General features: G+C 42.8%; 1 protein-coding gene across 1 annotated transcript in view; it reads right to left on the bottom strand.

The window, feature by feature from the left end:
• Window positions 1-13,354, bottom strand: part of CTBP2 (C-terminal binding protein 2) — a 283,650-nt gene that overhangs the window by 176,355 nt on the left and 93,941 nt on the right. The gene's annotated exons all lie outside the window — the stretch shown is intronic.

Below are 13,354 nucleotides of genomic sequence, written 5' to 3'. Positions count from 1 at the left end.
TCAATGTATTGTACTCAATAAATCCTGACATGTAGCAAATTTTTTTGGCAGATCTTGAATCTGAATGTCATCCAAATTGTTCATTATTGATATTAAAACCGATTTGTGCATCACCAACCATTAAAGGAATGCACTAAATATCTCCACGAATGAGAAACCGAGTAGTCCATCAGAATACATTTATCAGCAGCAATGGTAAAACAGAAGAAGAGTTCTAAGGCTTTCCCTGCTATTGCAAAAGCCCACATCTAAGAGCAGCTGCAGGACCCAAAAGGTACAAAAGGCCACTGCACAAGATAAAAAGCCAAAAGGAAGGTGCCCAAGGACTACCTGATATGGTCCAACATGTGCTATCTGGAGCAGGGAGTAAAACCTTGTACCTATTCCTTACTCCACTAATCCAGTGTGACCACAGCAAGGTCTCTTCACCCCTACATGGGTTTGACATCTTCTTCAAGTTGTCATCTACACTGCAGGATCTTCAAGGCATCATCAGGCTCATAAAATAGCCGCTGTGAATTTTTTTACTTTTCTCTGATGTCCAGAATGGGCATCTGTAGCATGACAAAGTATAATGAACCTTTCAAAGTGAATTTCTACAGAAAATAATGATGTGTACTTTTTGTGTGTGTGGAGTGTATACCCATGTTATCTTTAATTAAAAATGAATAATTTTCTAGATAAGGAAATTGGTGTAAAATTAAGTTTACCAGACTTATTTTTAAGGTCTGATTTCCACTGGAGTTTTGCATAACTGCTGTGGGGTTATTGGGCTCCAGTTGCTTCTGGTGTTTCAGTTGTCATCATTCAGACTCCATATTTCACACAATTTTTCACAAAAACATTGCAGAAGCTTTGGAAAAAAATCTTACATCTGATCTTCTATATAGAAATGATCTTCATTTCCTATTAAAATATGTCTTTTAAAAAATTCATAGTTAGCCAATGTAACGATCTATCCTGACACACCACATTGAGAGCAAGGATTCTGTTGACATTTCTTCATCTCTCCTTACTCCTGCTCCAACAACTATTAAAAACTCTCATATTGAGTTTTTCCCCTTTATAGTTGGGCACAGATGACAAGAAGTAGAAATCAGACAACTGTTTCAATGGCACTTAGACTGTACAGTCCCTCAGCAGTAGTTGGATCCAAACCCAAGGGTTGGCTCCAGAAGGAGCATCAGTGTTCTGCTTCCTTTGTCTTTTTTCTTTGCAACAGGTGGCCCGGGAATGTCTCATTTCTAGAGAAGCTTTTCTCCATGAACTAAGTGGGTTGTGGAAAGGTGGGAGTCAGTCTTTTCTCAGGTAACAAGTGACAGGATGAGGGGAAATAGTCTCAGATGAGGAGAAATAGCCTCAGCATGTGCCATGGGAGGTTTGGGTTGGGCATTAACAAATATTTCTTCACCAAAAAGGTTGTGCAGCCCAGGGCAGTGTTGAAATCACCGTTCCTCAAGGGAGGTAAAAGCTGTGTGACTGTGGTACATGGGGACAGGGGTCAGTGGTGGCCTTGGCAGTGCTGAGGAATGGTTGGATTCGATGATCTCAGAGTTCTTCTCCAATCTAAAGGATTCTGTGACTCCTCTCTATGTGGAGTGAACATGCAGCCTCGACAGCACACTCAACTTCTGAACTTTTCCTACATATTCTCCAGGCACTCTCACAGATCCTTCCCCAGTTAATTGAATGCTGCTGAAAGGCTCCAGATTGATAGCTCAGGAGACCAAAGCCTGTTGTTACAAGCAGGTAATTATTCAGTAGGAGAAATGCTTCCTCCCACCACCCCATCACAATGACTCCAGCCCGGGAGCAGCCAGACCAGGGCTGGGATGGGGGCACTGCCTCTGCTACAGCTCCAAAATCTGTCTCTTTGCCCAGTTCAGTGCCAGTCACAGACCTAGCATGAATTTTAGGGAGTAGCTATCTCTCCACTGGAAAATGGAGGGAGGGTGCCAACACTTATAGATCTCTCTATTACCAAGCTGGCTCTGTTACAAGTGGCACACAGAGATTTCAGAGAGCATCCTTCCAGCCTCAAGCCAGGGCACAAGGGTTTGAGGAAATGTGTTAACAATATCACCCAGTGTGACAAGGGAGCTGCACTTTTAATCAGCTCTGCTCCTTGAGGTGATCACTCTCTCCTGCTCTGCTCCTCCTAGCACAGTACAGAGTAGGGGAAAGCTCTTCACTGGCTCTGAGGGGTTTTATTTCCTTATCAAGACGGGTGTTTTTTATCATTGCTGTTCTTCTGGTTTGTCTCACTTTCATCAAACTGCTGGGCCTATTAAATGAGCAGAGGATCACTCTATATATTTCAGCTGGGATTAAAACCCCTGCTCTGATATCCTGTTTTTTGCTCTTACAACCTCTTCTCCTCTCCACTTGGCCATGTCACCCTGTAGGGGCTGACAGTAAACAGCTCCTGCTTTCCTCTGCACAAGGGTGCAAAATCCTCTTGTACCTTGAGTATTCTTTGCAATGTGAATCTGTACAAACCGGTGCAGTGGGAACAGAGATGACAATTGGAATGGATCAGTTAATAACTAGTGAGATAAAAGTCTGTCCTTAAGGTGAGGTTCTGTTCCTGGTCATTCATAGCTGCCTGAAACCTCCTGGCTTTGCTGGCCAGGCATTGCCTAGGGTGGCACATGAGGAGCTGGGTACTCCTTTGCATATTTTTGGGAATCTTCTACTATATGAACTGGCAACTTTGTTATCAACCCTATTCCATCACTGTCTCTATTAAATGCTGATGTAACCCAGGGTTGTATAACTGGCTGAGAGGACACCCTCATGGATGTCCTGAAATCTGTATTCTATTTCCTGTATCATGTTGGATAATGGATTCTCCATGGGTTTGGATTTCCATATGTAAATCTGGGATACTAATTCCTAACCTGTTCCTGGAATTTATGGAGCTTAATGGATGAGGAGTTATACCTAATTAAGCAAAAGTGATTGGTATGGAAGAAGATAAGGGGCTGGCTCTCATTTGTGCCCTGGTGTTCATACACGATCTTTACTGCAACTATTTCTGCTAAAACACCAGTGTTCCAGCAGAGCTGGTAACATCCCCAGTCCCAGGTATAATATCTTTGCAAGTCACTACATAATGCTGTGGCAGGTAATTCTGACAGCCAGCTCCCACAGGAAATAACAGCAATCAGAAACCCAACCACCTTCCAGTGAAAGTACAAGATGTACTCCTGAACTTGCCTCCTCAGTCACCAAGGCTGAGCAGCGTGTACATTAGGAATAGAAACAAACCCTTTCCAAATAAAACACCAGGCTGCTTCCACAGGGGAGGACAAGAGAAAGAAAGCATCTGAGGGATGTTACTCATCTCCTTTAATAGACTGAAGTGCATCAATACACAGCGTGGGGGTGGCACAAGAAATGACACAGCCTCACGAGTCGTGCAGGCCTTGGGGCAAATGCTGGTGGCCAGCTATGTTCCATTTCTTTGGAAAAATGGAGCAAATAAACACTTACTGCCCTGCAAAGACTGCAACTTGTTTCTTAGGAGCAGAGCTGCCACTGAACATGCACCAGCTGGTAGGAAAAGCTTTGCAGTTCAATAGCACCTTCTATCTGCAAGACTGCTAAAATAATAATAGTTGCTCTGCTCTCTCTAGTGGAACATAATAATGAAATGGAAAACAGATGATTTTTTTTGCCTGTAGGACATGAAAATAATTGATTTAGGACTATAATTTTTAATAGTAGGACTGTGGAAGTCCTAAAACTCCCTAGGAGCTGGGAATATATTCGAATGGAAAGATGACTCAGTGCTGTTCATTCTTATTCTTGCTCACCAAACATCCTGTGCTGGCCACAGTTACAGAGCAGATCTGAGGATATGGGGTTGCAGGAATCGTTGGTCTGAAGTGAGATGACAAATCTTATATCTTTATGGTTTAACTTGTATTGGATTTATTAGAAAACCAATGTGTTGGAAGTAGGATAAGCATTGTCATGTCAATGCCCACTGACAAACTCAGGAACCATGGATGAATGACAGCTGGTGGCATTTTCAGGAGGCCTCTCTCCTCTGCAAGAAGGATTTCAGTGTACGAGGTGAAAACACTCAGAAGGGTAAAACTATCCTCACAATCAGGGCCAGCCACTCCTCCTCTTTTATTTCAAGCACTTGGATGTTCTTTCCTCCAGCTCTATTGAATTTATAAATATTTGTAGTGGTTCAGATGTTGGAGTGGAATAAGATGATCTTACTTTAGAAGCGTTAAATGTATTTCCTCACAAAACAATTGTCACTCTGTGACAACAACACGTGACCTACTGATGGCTGCAATAACAATCTGAAAGGGCTGGGAGGGGAGGTTGGAATGAGGTGACTTTTAGGGACCCTTCCAACCCAAACCATCCTTGTGATGATTCTTTGTCCAGTACATATTCATTGAAAACTTGGGCTGAAGTCACACACCTCTACTTCAGCAGCCACTTTAGGTGACCCTAAAGAACCACAAACTATTATCTCTACAGATGTTCCACAACTGGAAGATTATTTGATCAAACCTAACATGGGTTTTAATTAATTCAGCAAATATTGAATCCACTAACAACTGTTGCTTAGAAAGTAAATTCCATGGGGTAGGGGTAGATGGGCTCTCTGTGTTGAGTAATACACAAAACATATTGACCACATCAATAGCAAACAGGGATCTAGAATGTCAGTTATTGAATACAGATAGAATTCAGCAATTTCTTTTTATCTAAGGATGAAACTCCCACTGTACCAGCTGATTGCAACAGAACCACTTACCTGCTCAAATCAAATCAAGTATTTTAGAAGTAAATTCTGAAACAGTTTAAAGTGAGGCCTGAGAATTGAGGTGCAGCTGAGTGATTCCACTCATCATCTGGAGAAGGAAAATTTTCATTTGTGTGACAATTTAATGATTTACAAGGTGGAGCTCTCATGAGATGTCAGGGCAGAAATCCATTTCTATTGAAGTAGGCAAAAGACAGGGAGGATTTGGGTGTATCAAAAGTGTTCTGTAAACTCAAGATATTGAAAATATTGCTATGCGTTAATTTTATCCCAGGAATCATAGAATCATAAATTGCCTGGGTTGGAAGGTGATTAAAAATCTTATTCCACCCCCTGCCCTGGGCAGGGACACCTTCCACTATCCCAGGCTGCTCCAAACCCCATCCAACCTGGCCCTGGACACTTCCAGGGATAAAATATCCACAATAGTTACAAAGTGAATATGAAGTTAAATACAAATGGGAGCAATTCCTGAAGCATGCCTAAAATACAGAGCTAGTCTCCCATGATTTCTTCCTTTTACTTTAATTAATCCTGAAAATTAATTATTGCATCTGATTTGGTTAGTCAAAATAGAGGAGTCAGATTATAAATAGATTTTTTTTAGACAAGTTACATTAAACCATGATACAAAAGTTCACAGTAATTAGCCCCCTACTAACAGTTAAATAGAAATTAGAGTAAGCCTATTTAGGTTCATTTTCTTTTATCAAAATTATCTACTTTTCAGATTTCTATCACACTGGACCGGTGAGCCATGTGTATAATGCTATCAAAAAATAAAACAGCACAAAATATTGACATGTGGGGAGCAGAGACAGAAAGGGGATTTAACGTTTCACCATTGTTGAGAAGGAAGTCCAATTCCCATTAAGTGCAAGGCAGGCTGGAGCAGGAATGCTCTCCAGCAGAGCTCCTCCTGCCCTGTCCAGGAAAGCCATTCCCTGCCCACCACAGCTCAGGAGATGAGGCCACGCTGTCAGCACTGCTGCATCCATCAGGGAGAGCTCCTCTTCCCAGACCCAACGTGCAGGCACTCCCTGCTCCCACACAAGCAATTACACCACTTTTGTTTCTTTAAAAAGGTTGATGGGGAGTAATTCTGAGGTCTGGGAGCAGGATTGCTGCTGGACAAAGCTTGTTATGCCCCCAGCAGATATCACAGCAGCAGAGGAAAAGCACAAGTTTCTTTCCAAATCAAGCAGTCCATTACTGTTTTACATGTCTGGCTTGATGAGTGATTGACACTCGGAGAGAGATGCTGTAACATCTTCAGGATTAACAGAAGTGGTTTGCAAGACAGGGGAGGTTTTTGAACAGATTAAATCCTGCCAATGCACCAATTCTACAGGAAGTGTCTGAGGAGTACAGGAGGAAGGTGGCAGGGAGCTCCTGCTCTCCCAAACTGAGGGTCAACCAACTGAATCCAGGTGTTCAGGCACAGCTGTGAAGCCCTTTCAGCTTCCAACCCTCCCTTCTCACCCTCCTTCCCCTCCAGATTGAGCAAAGTGCCCTTGCAGAGTCCCCCAAAGCACCTTTCCCTCTCCTGGAAGCCCCATGAGCACCAGAACCTGGTGCTGGGTCCCTGGGGGTGGCTCTTCAGCTGGACGACCCAGCCTGGGGTAACACAGTCCACCTGAACTCAGGGAAACTAAAATAAACTGAAAAGGAGGTGACAGCTTCTAGCAGCATCATTTTTTTTAACACCACTCCAGTTGGCAGGTTGGAGAGAGAACAGCATCTTCCAGGAACTCTGCTTTATTGGAGAACAACTGCATTATCCTGAGCTCCTGACAGGGCTGCAGCACTATCGCTCTGCACAGGAAATAGCTTCATCCTATCATAATTTCTCTCCAATTTTCCTCTGCATTTTGATGTATATTGTTCCAAAGATATGGAGTTTATTTCAGACTCTGAAGTGTCAAATTTAATTTCAGGAGTTTTTATTGTAGGACAAAATATTTTTTTTGTTTTATTGACTGATTAGAATTGTAGTAAATAACCAGCACTGAGTTTCTGCTCTGCAAATGTAACTGTTTCCAAGGCAGATACAGATCAAGAATTGACATTTATTCCTTCACTGCTACCCACACTTTAGATTTTTTCAAATGCTTTTATTCACTATCGCCTCTGGACCAGCATCATCAAAACATTATGTTTGGAAAGATCATTCCTGTGGGGACTCTGCACTGCAGGAGTGCAGCTTTTCAGACTGCCTGTATCAGTTTTGGATGGAAACCTCTGCACTGTCACTTCAGAGAACTCAGTCCAGCAGGTGGTTTATGATGCTGAGAAAGCTGTACTGCAAAAAAACAGAATGCTAAATTTTGTTAGTAGAAACAAAGTTTAGTGTGGATCCATGCCAAGGAAGATGAGGTTTACGAGTCCAATACTCCTGGTGCACACGAGACATTATATCAGTGGTGAGAAATTTATTGCAATCATCTTCTTATTTCCATTTCTGCCTCCTTTTTGGTGACATAATAGTATAAAGAGGAAAGGTCACACCTTGATGCCAAGATGATTCATAACTTTAATACCAGAAGGAACAATTGACCTAAACAATCTTTGGCTAAAGTATATTTCCAGCAGTGCTTTCAGTCTTGATCCCAAGCCAAACAAATAGAGAAATATCCACCACAAGGATACTGTGAGGTGTTCAGAACCACCTGCCTGAGGAAGGAAGCTGATACCCAGTGAAAGGTCTCTGAGAAGCCAAGACAGAGCTGACCAAGCTGTACATGGAGCTGTCTTCCAGTGGAGATGGCCCCATGGCAGGGGCTGCTCTGCAGGGCAGCTCTTGTTGCACTCACTGAAACTAGCCTGGAAGGAAAGTGACGGTGCTTTCCCCAGTGTACAGCATTGACAAAGCCATGGATACACCAAAGGGATGAAACCAAGACCCAGGACAGCACAGTGGCACTTGCTGCTTTGGGAAGCTGCTGCTGTGCAGCCCCTGGGGGAGTGAGGTGAAACTCCTTCCATTGCTTTGCCTGCACTGTTTGGCTCTGCATGAAGGCGGGCGTGAGATGGCAATGAGAGAGCAGAAACAACGTGGGAGGGAGAAATCTGGGCCACCATTTCTGTGTCTGAACTGCAACTGGGCTCTGGGAACAGACCTGAGAGCAGGAAAGTGCCACAGATACAGCCCCAGCCCTGACTCCGGTGAGTTGGAAGCATTTGGACTCCATAGGAAGTTCTACCTACAGCAGGTTAATATTATCAGAGGACACAGAGCCAAGCTGTCAGAGAAACTACTGCTTTAAAAAACCAGGAACTGTGTCACAGCATGACAAACATATGCACAGATTGATTTTGGCTACAAACCAAGAAATCCGTACAACCAAAGAGCCCAGCTTTTAGTTGTAGCCACGAGGACACAATTAGGATTCGACCTGCTCCTGCAACAGTCATGCCAGCAAGGAAAAACCAATAGATCTAGAAATACTTCTGCTGGAAGAAAATTTTGGTACCAAGTATGACAAGAAAAATGTTAAAAGAGAAAATAGAAGCAAATGGAGATGTGAGCTTTATGCTTGGCAAAACAGGTTTGGGTGGGAATAAACCAGAGAAACCCAAAATAAAGACAGGAATCTTGAAACAGATGATTAACATAAGCACAGACCAAGGTTCAGAAGTTTTTGTTGTGTCCAGAAGATCCCATGTGAAGAGGCAGATTGTCTCATACTCCTGTGTTACCCCTTAAACCCAATTACATCTGGTAGAAATAAAAGCTGACAGACACAGCAGGTGTTATCAATGCGATTTTTGGGAAGCAGCCATACATACATAGAGCATTACCAGGACCCAAATGGGCACCTTTGGCAACCTCAGCAAAGAGCCTGGCTATTGAATTGGAAAGTGTTTTCCTAGCCCAGAACACAGAGGGTTGTTGAGGGCGACAGTGCATGGAGCCAGGTATTACTGAATTGCTGCTCACGGCTCCCTGAGTGACCAGATACAGCATCTTAGACCATTCCACATCTTTTTCTAAAAGTACCTCTCAAGTTTGATTTACTCCCCAAACCCCCAAGCCAGTTTCTCTCCTCATTTTCTTCTCACACAGGAACTAAATAAAATCCTGTGCAAGTTTTGAAAAGAGGTACTAAAGATAACATCTTGTGTTTAGATTAGAGGGCAAAAAGGGATGGAAGGGATGCATAATCAACCTCAAAGACATAAAATGCCAAAACAGTCTGGGAATTGGAATGAAAATTTAGTCTGCGTAGAGTTTGCTGTTAATTGGCACTTGAGGAGGTCCTTGAGCATTCCCTGGAATTTGGTAGTCAGCTCTACCCAATGTAACACTGCAGTTTGGAGGGGCAGTGTCTGCATGCACAACCTTTCGGTTTTGCTCTGCAAATACCAACATTGTGCCACCTGCAGTGACACATCACCATGTCACCAGCCCCAACCTTGTTGGTGTTTTCCTCTTTCATGAAAAGACTTTCAAATGGTGCCTGGTAACTCCATGTAGGTGAGCACAGCTCTAACTTACACAAAGCTCCCAAGCTCCACATTTATGACCCCAAGACGTGGTCACATTACAAACACAAAAAATTTCCACTTAAATTATCTCGATTTGCATCAATGCCAATTTGCAGTTCTCCTAACTTTGTCTTTTTTCATGTTTTCTTTTATTTCCCAGCCCCACAGGGTTCAGAGCACCCATTGCACAGTCCCCAGATCATGGATGGGGACATGCCACACAGAGAAATTCCTAACTTAGCCCCAGTCCTATGGGAACCCTGCAGAACTAAAAGGAAGTGAAGCCTTTAAAACCAAGTCCTGACTACCAAACTGGCCTCTTTTCCTCACAGGAAGTCATTAAGCCCCTGCAAAATCTTGAACTTCTATCACAATGGCATTTGCAAAAGAGGATTTTAATGTTTAAACAGTGCTTGAGTTAAAAATATATTGAACATTCCATTTACATTTTGGACAAAGTATATTGAATTTACCATGAAAATATTCCTATAGAGGCAAGATAAAATAAATGAAAAGACAGCTCTCCTTGTATTTCACATTTTTTTTTCTGTAGAACTAATATAGGATTAAAGAGGAAAACCTGGTAGCTGCAGGAACAAGTTTGAGCAATCACTTGTCACTTGCAGTTAGCACAAAAATGTATTATAACAAGATATTACTTGTAGAATTTCCTCTATAAATCTTTTATTCATTCCAAGGAATCCCAGGCCAGGCATTTGCCATACTGCATTGTCAAAAATAATGCCCAGCATAAATGGTGTGCGAGAGACCATGAACATCAGAGATAACAAGAGTACTAACACCTTATGGGCCTTAAAAACCCAGAAGTGGTATTTCTGGTCTCTCATTAAAACTGAAATAAAAATATTGTTTAAGAATGACTTTTATGCTTAACTATTAAATGCAGCATTGATTCTTTGCTTATGGTTTCCCCCACTTTTCTTCTTATAAATTGCTGAGTGAATGTAAACAAGAAAATAAATTTTTATGGCCCCATTCTGTTGCTGGGCAGGAGAATAACTGAGAGCTGAAGCAACCTGGCAACCTAAATGAGCATCAGGAGCGAGAGAACACCTGTAAAACACCACCCAGAGCTAAGAGAAGGAAGAACAAAACAGGCTGAGAGGGAGGCATGGTACAAACCAGAGTGTTTCCACAGAGGTCAGGAAATTTTGGGCAATTTTTGTGGGTGAAAGAGATGTAGGCTCTGAGCTGTGTCCTGATAATTCCATCTGCATTTACCAGACCTGCTGAGCTTCCTTCTTGTGTTGGACCAGCCAAGAGCTGTGGTTATATAACCTTACCAGTTCCTAAAACTGGATTGTAGTTTGGATTTCACAGGTGAGAGGTCTCTCAGAGCTACCTCCCTCTGCACCAGAATGCTGCTCCTCTGGCAGGATTGCAGCCCTGGCGAGGGATGTACCCTGGGCTGGTTTGGAGTGTGGACTCACACTTAGGATGGACTTTCAGATGCAGAGCTGGGGCTGTGCCAGAGCAGCACTGACCTCAATTCTCAGCATTCATCCTACCTGAACATCCACACCTTCACTCATGTGTTGCATCTTTTGGCTTTTTCTGAAGCTCACCCAAAAAACACAATTTGACAGCTGCTACTTGCTACTGAGGACACTCTGCTGAGTCTTTCCTTTTTCAGATTTCCATATTCAAATCCTGATTAGGTTTCTGTAACAATTTCTTTGGCTTTCATTTTCCCTCTGCATTGTCTTTCTAGCGTGTTTGTCCTGCTGTACTCTTCCCTTCACTTTTCCCATTGGGAAAAGGCCACAGCCAAATTCCCATTGGTTTCCATCTTTTAGCTGCTTTTTCTTCCAGAGTCAGCTGATTTGGGAGTGTGAGGGCAGAGGGTGTGGGATAACAGTGGGAAATGTGAGCTGGTGTAGCTGTGTCAGTAGGGTGACTGCAGGGAGATCAAGAGAGCCCCCAAGCAAGGCAAGTTTATAAAGCGACTTCTGCTAAAATTCCTGGCACATTTCTATCTCAAACAGGTAAGCAAGCTGTGAGTTCATCTCTCTCTTGGTGAGTTTCTCCTTTCTTTCCCCCACCGCTTCAATCTTTTCAGAAATTCTTTATTTTCTCCTAATTCATCCTTCAGCTTTTCTCTTTCCATTTCTCTTTCTCTTGACTTTCAGAGGCCATCAGGGTAAGAAACATCTTTTCTCAGCTCACTTACCACAAATAGATGAAGAAAAATAGGTTTCCCAGATTCTCTAACACATCCTTGCTTTCACAGCAGAAGCACAGGGCATGTTTATGTTTCCTTCAGCTGTAGAAAATGGAGAGCAAAGCAGGGGAGGGGAAACACCAAATGGAAGGGGACCTCTGTGGTTTTGGTCTCTGCTTGAGAAGTTGCAGACTGAACCAGACTCTCTGATAACATCAAGCCTAAAGGAGACCTGAGGTAGGATAGCCAAGGATGACAACATGCCTGTAATTTTCATCAGACCTGGAAGGTGGTATCTGAATTTTCTCAGCACGAAATCTGGAACTGCTGCAATAACTCATGCAAGTTCAGATGCCTGAGAGCCACACAACATCACCATATGTCCTGTGTACAACAACAACAACAAAAATCAAAAAATAATGTGCAAATGTTTGAAAGAATATTTCCAAATAGGAGAGGTTTTATACCCCATTTAGAAAGGGTGCTGCTGTGTTTCCAAGAGTTACTGTCTAAGCTACAGAGCTCCCATGAAAGGGAAAATGATAACCATAAAGGGAAAATTATAACTGATCAAATTTTAAAGAAACCTCTAAAAATAGCTTGTCTAAAACCCATAATGTCACAATGATAAAGTCTAAGATCTCAGGTCCTCCCAGAGCTTGGAGCAAGATACATGCCATTAGGAAGTTTGGGCTTTTCCACTAATTTCTCCCTGGGACACAGACATTGCTTTCGACTCCATAGGCTTGAGAGGTAAAGAGCTGAAGCATCTTTCCAGTCCCAACTGGAATATCCCTAAACTCCCATGCAGCAGTGTCTGGGAAACAAGATTTAGCACTAAGCAGAAATTTGTCTTCCACAAGATAGGGATGTGTCCTTGCTTCCAACTCCAGAAAACCAGGAATTTGGAGCAGTGGGTGGGCTGGAGAGAGCCCTGGCAATGATGGATTTGCAGACAACGCAGGGGATTTGGTTAGAAGTGCAAGATAATTATGGTTTGTTATCCTGCACTTCAGTTATCGCAGCAGCACTAAACCATCCATCCAGGGGCTATTTGGGATGGAAGATGACCTCTAAAGTTAAGCAGACATTACTAATAACCACTTTCTTTGCCATTAATATAATAAACCACTGGTGATAGGGACCTCATATTTTGGAATTAAATCCTACAGTGCTCACTAAAAGATTAAAAAAAAACCCCAACCTCTTGATAGCCAGTGCAAGTTTTGCTTGGGCACAGTTTCTTCCAGTTACGAGGTATTTATCAGCAGCAGCAACACAATTTGTATTATACAGCCTGAGCTCACTGTTAAAATTTATACCAATCAGTAGAGTCATTAAGTCCTACATTTGCCTTCCCTTAATCCGCTGTTAGATTAAATGGTTCAATTAATAATAAATATTAGCAGTTTATTAGATGAATAGTTACACCACTACATTAGTGTATGTGGTTGCAGAGAGACAGAAATGAAACACCAGTTTCCCACTAAATCATTTTTAGCCAGGCACTGTACCATATGTTGTTCTGCTGCACTCCTCTCTTCTTTACAAAAAACAAAGCCAAAACCTCCGGCTTCACCTGCCACTTCTCGTTATTCAGCCACGGCCCAAGGATCTCGATGGAAATGAGGAACCAGGCTGTGCTCTGAGCAAAGCCATTGAACTCAGCATGCTGCAGGAGGGGAGCCAGCACAGGCTTTGACCCATTTATTTGAGAAAATTACCCCTGGACAACGAGCTAATCCTCCCCAATAAGCCTGGCTATGGGCAGGAGGAAGCACCAGATTAGTGAATTTGGTTTGCTGAAGGGACGGATCCTTAGCAGCTGGAGAGGCTGTGCTATCCCAGGCTGAAAATCCTGGTGTGATAACCTGCCAAATTGTTGCATC

Source organism: Cyanistes caeruleus, chromosome 8 (genome assembly GCF_971803275.1).
Source record: "Cyanistes caeruleus chromosome 8, bCyaCae1.hap1.1, whole genome shotgun sequence".
NCBI lineage: Eukaryota > Metazoa > Chordata > Aves > Passeriformes > Paridae > Cyanistes > Cyanistes caeruleus.
Note: the sequence above shows the minus strand (reverse complement) of the source record. Positions and strands in the feature narration are given on the sequence as shown.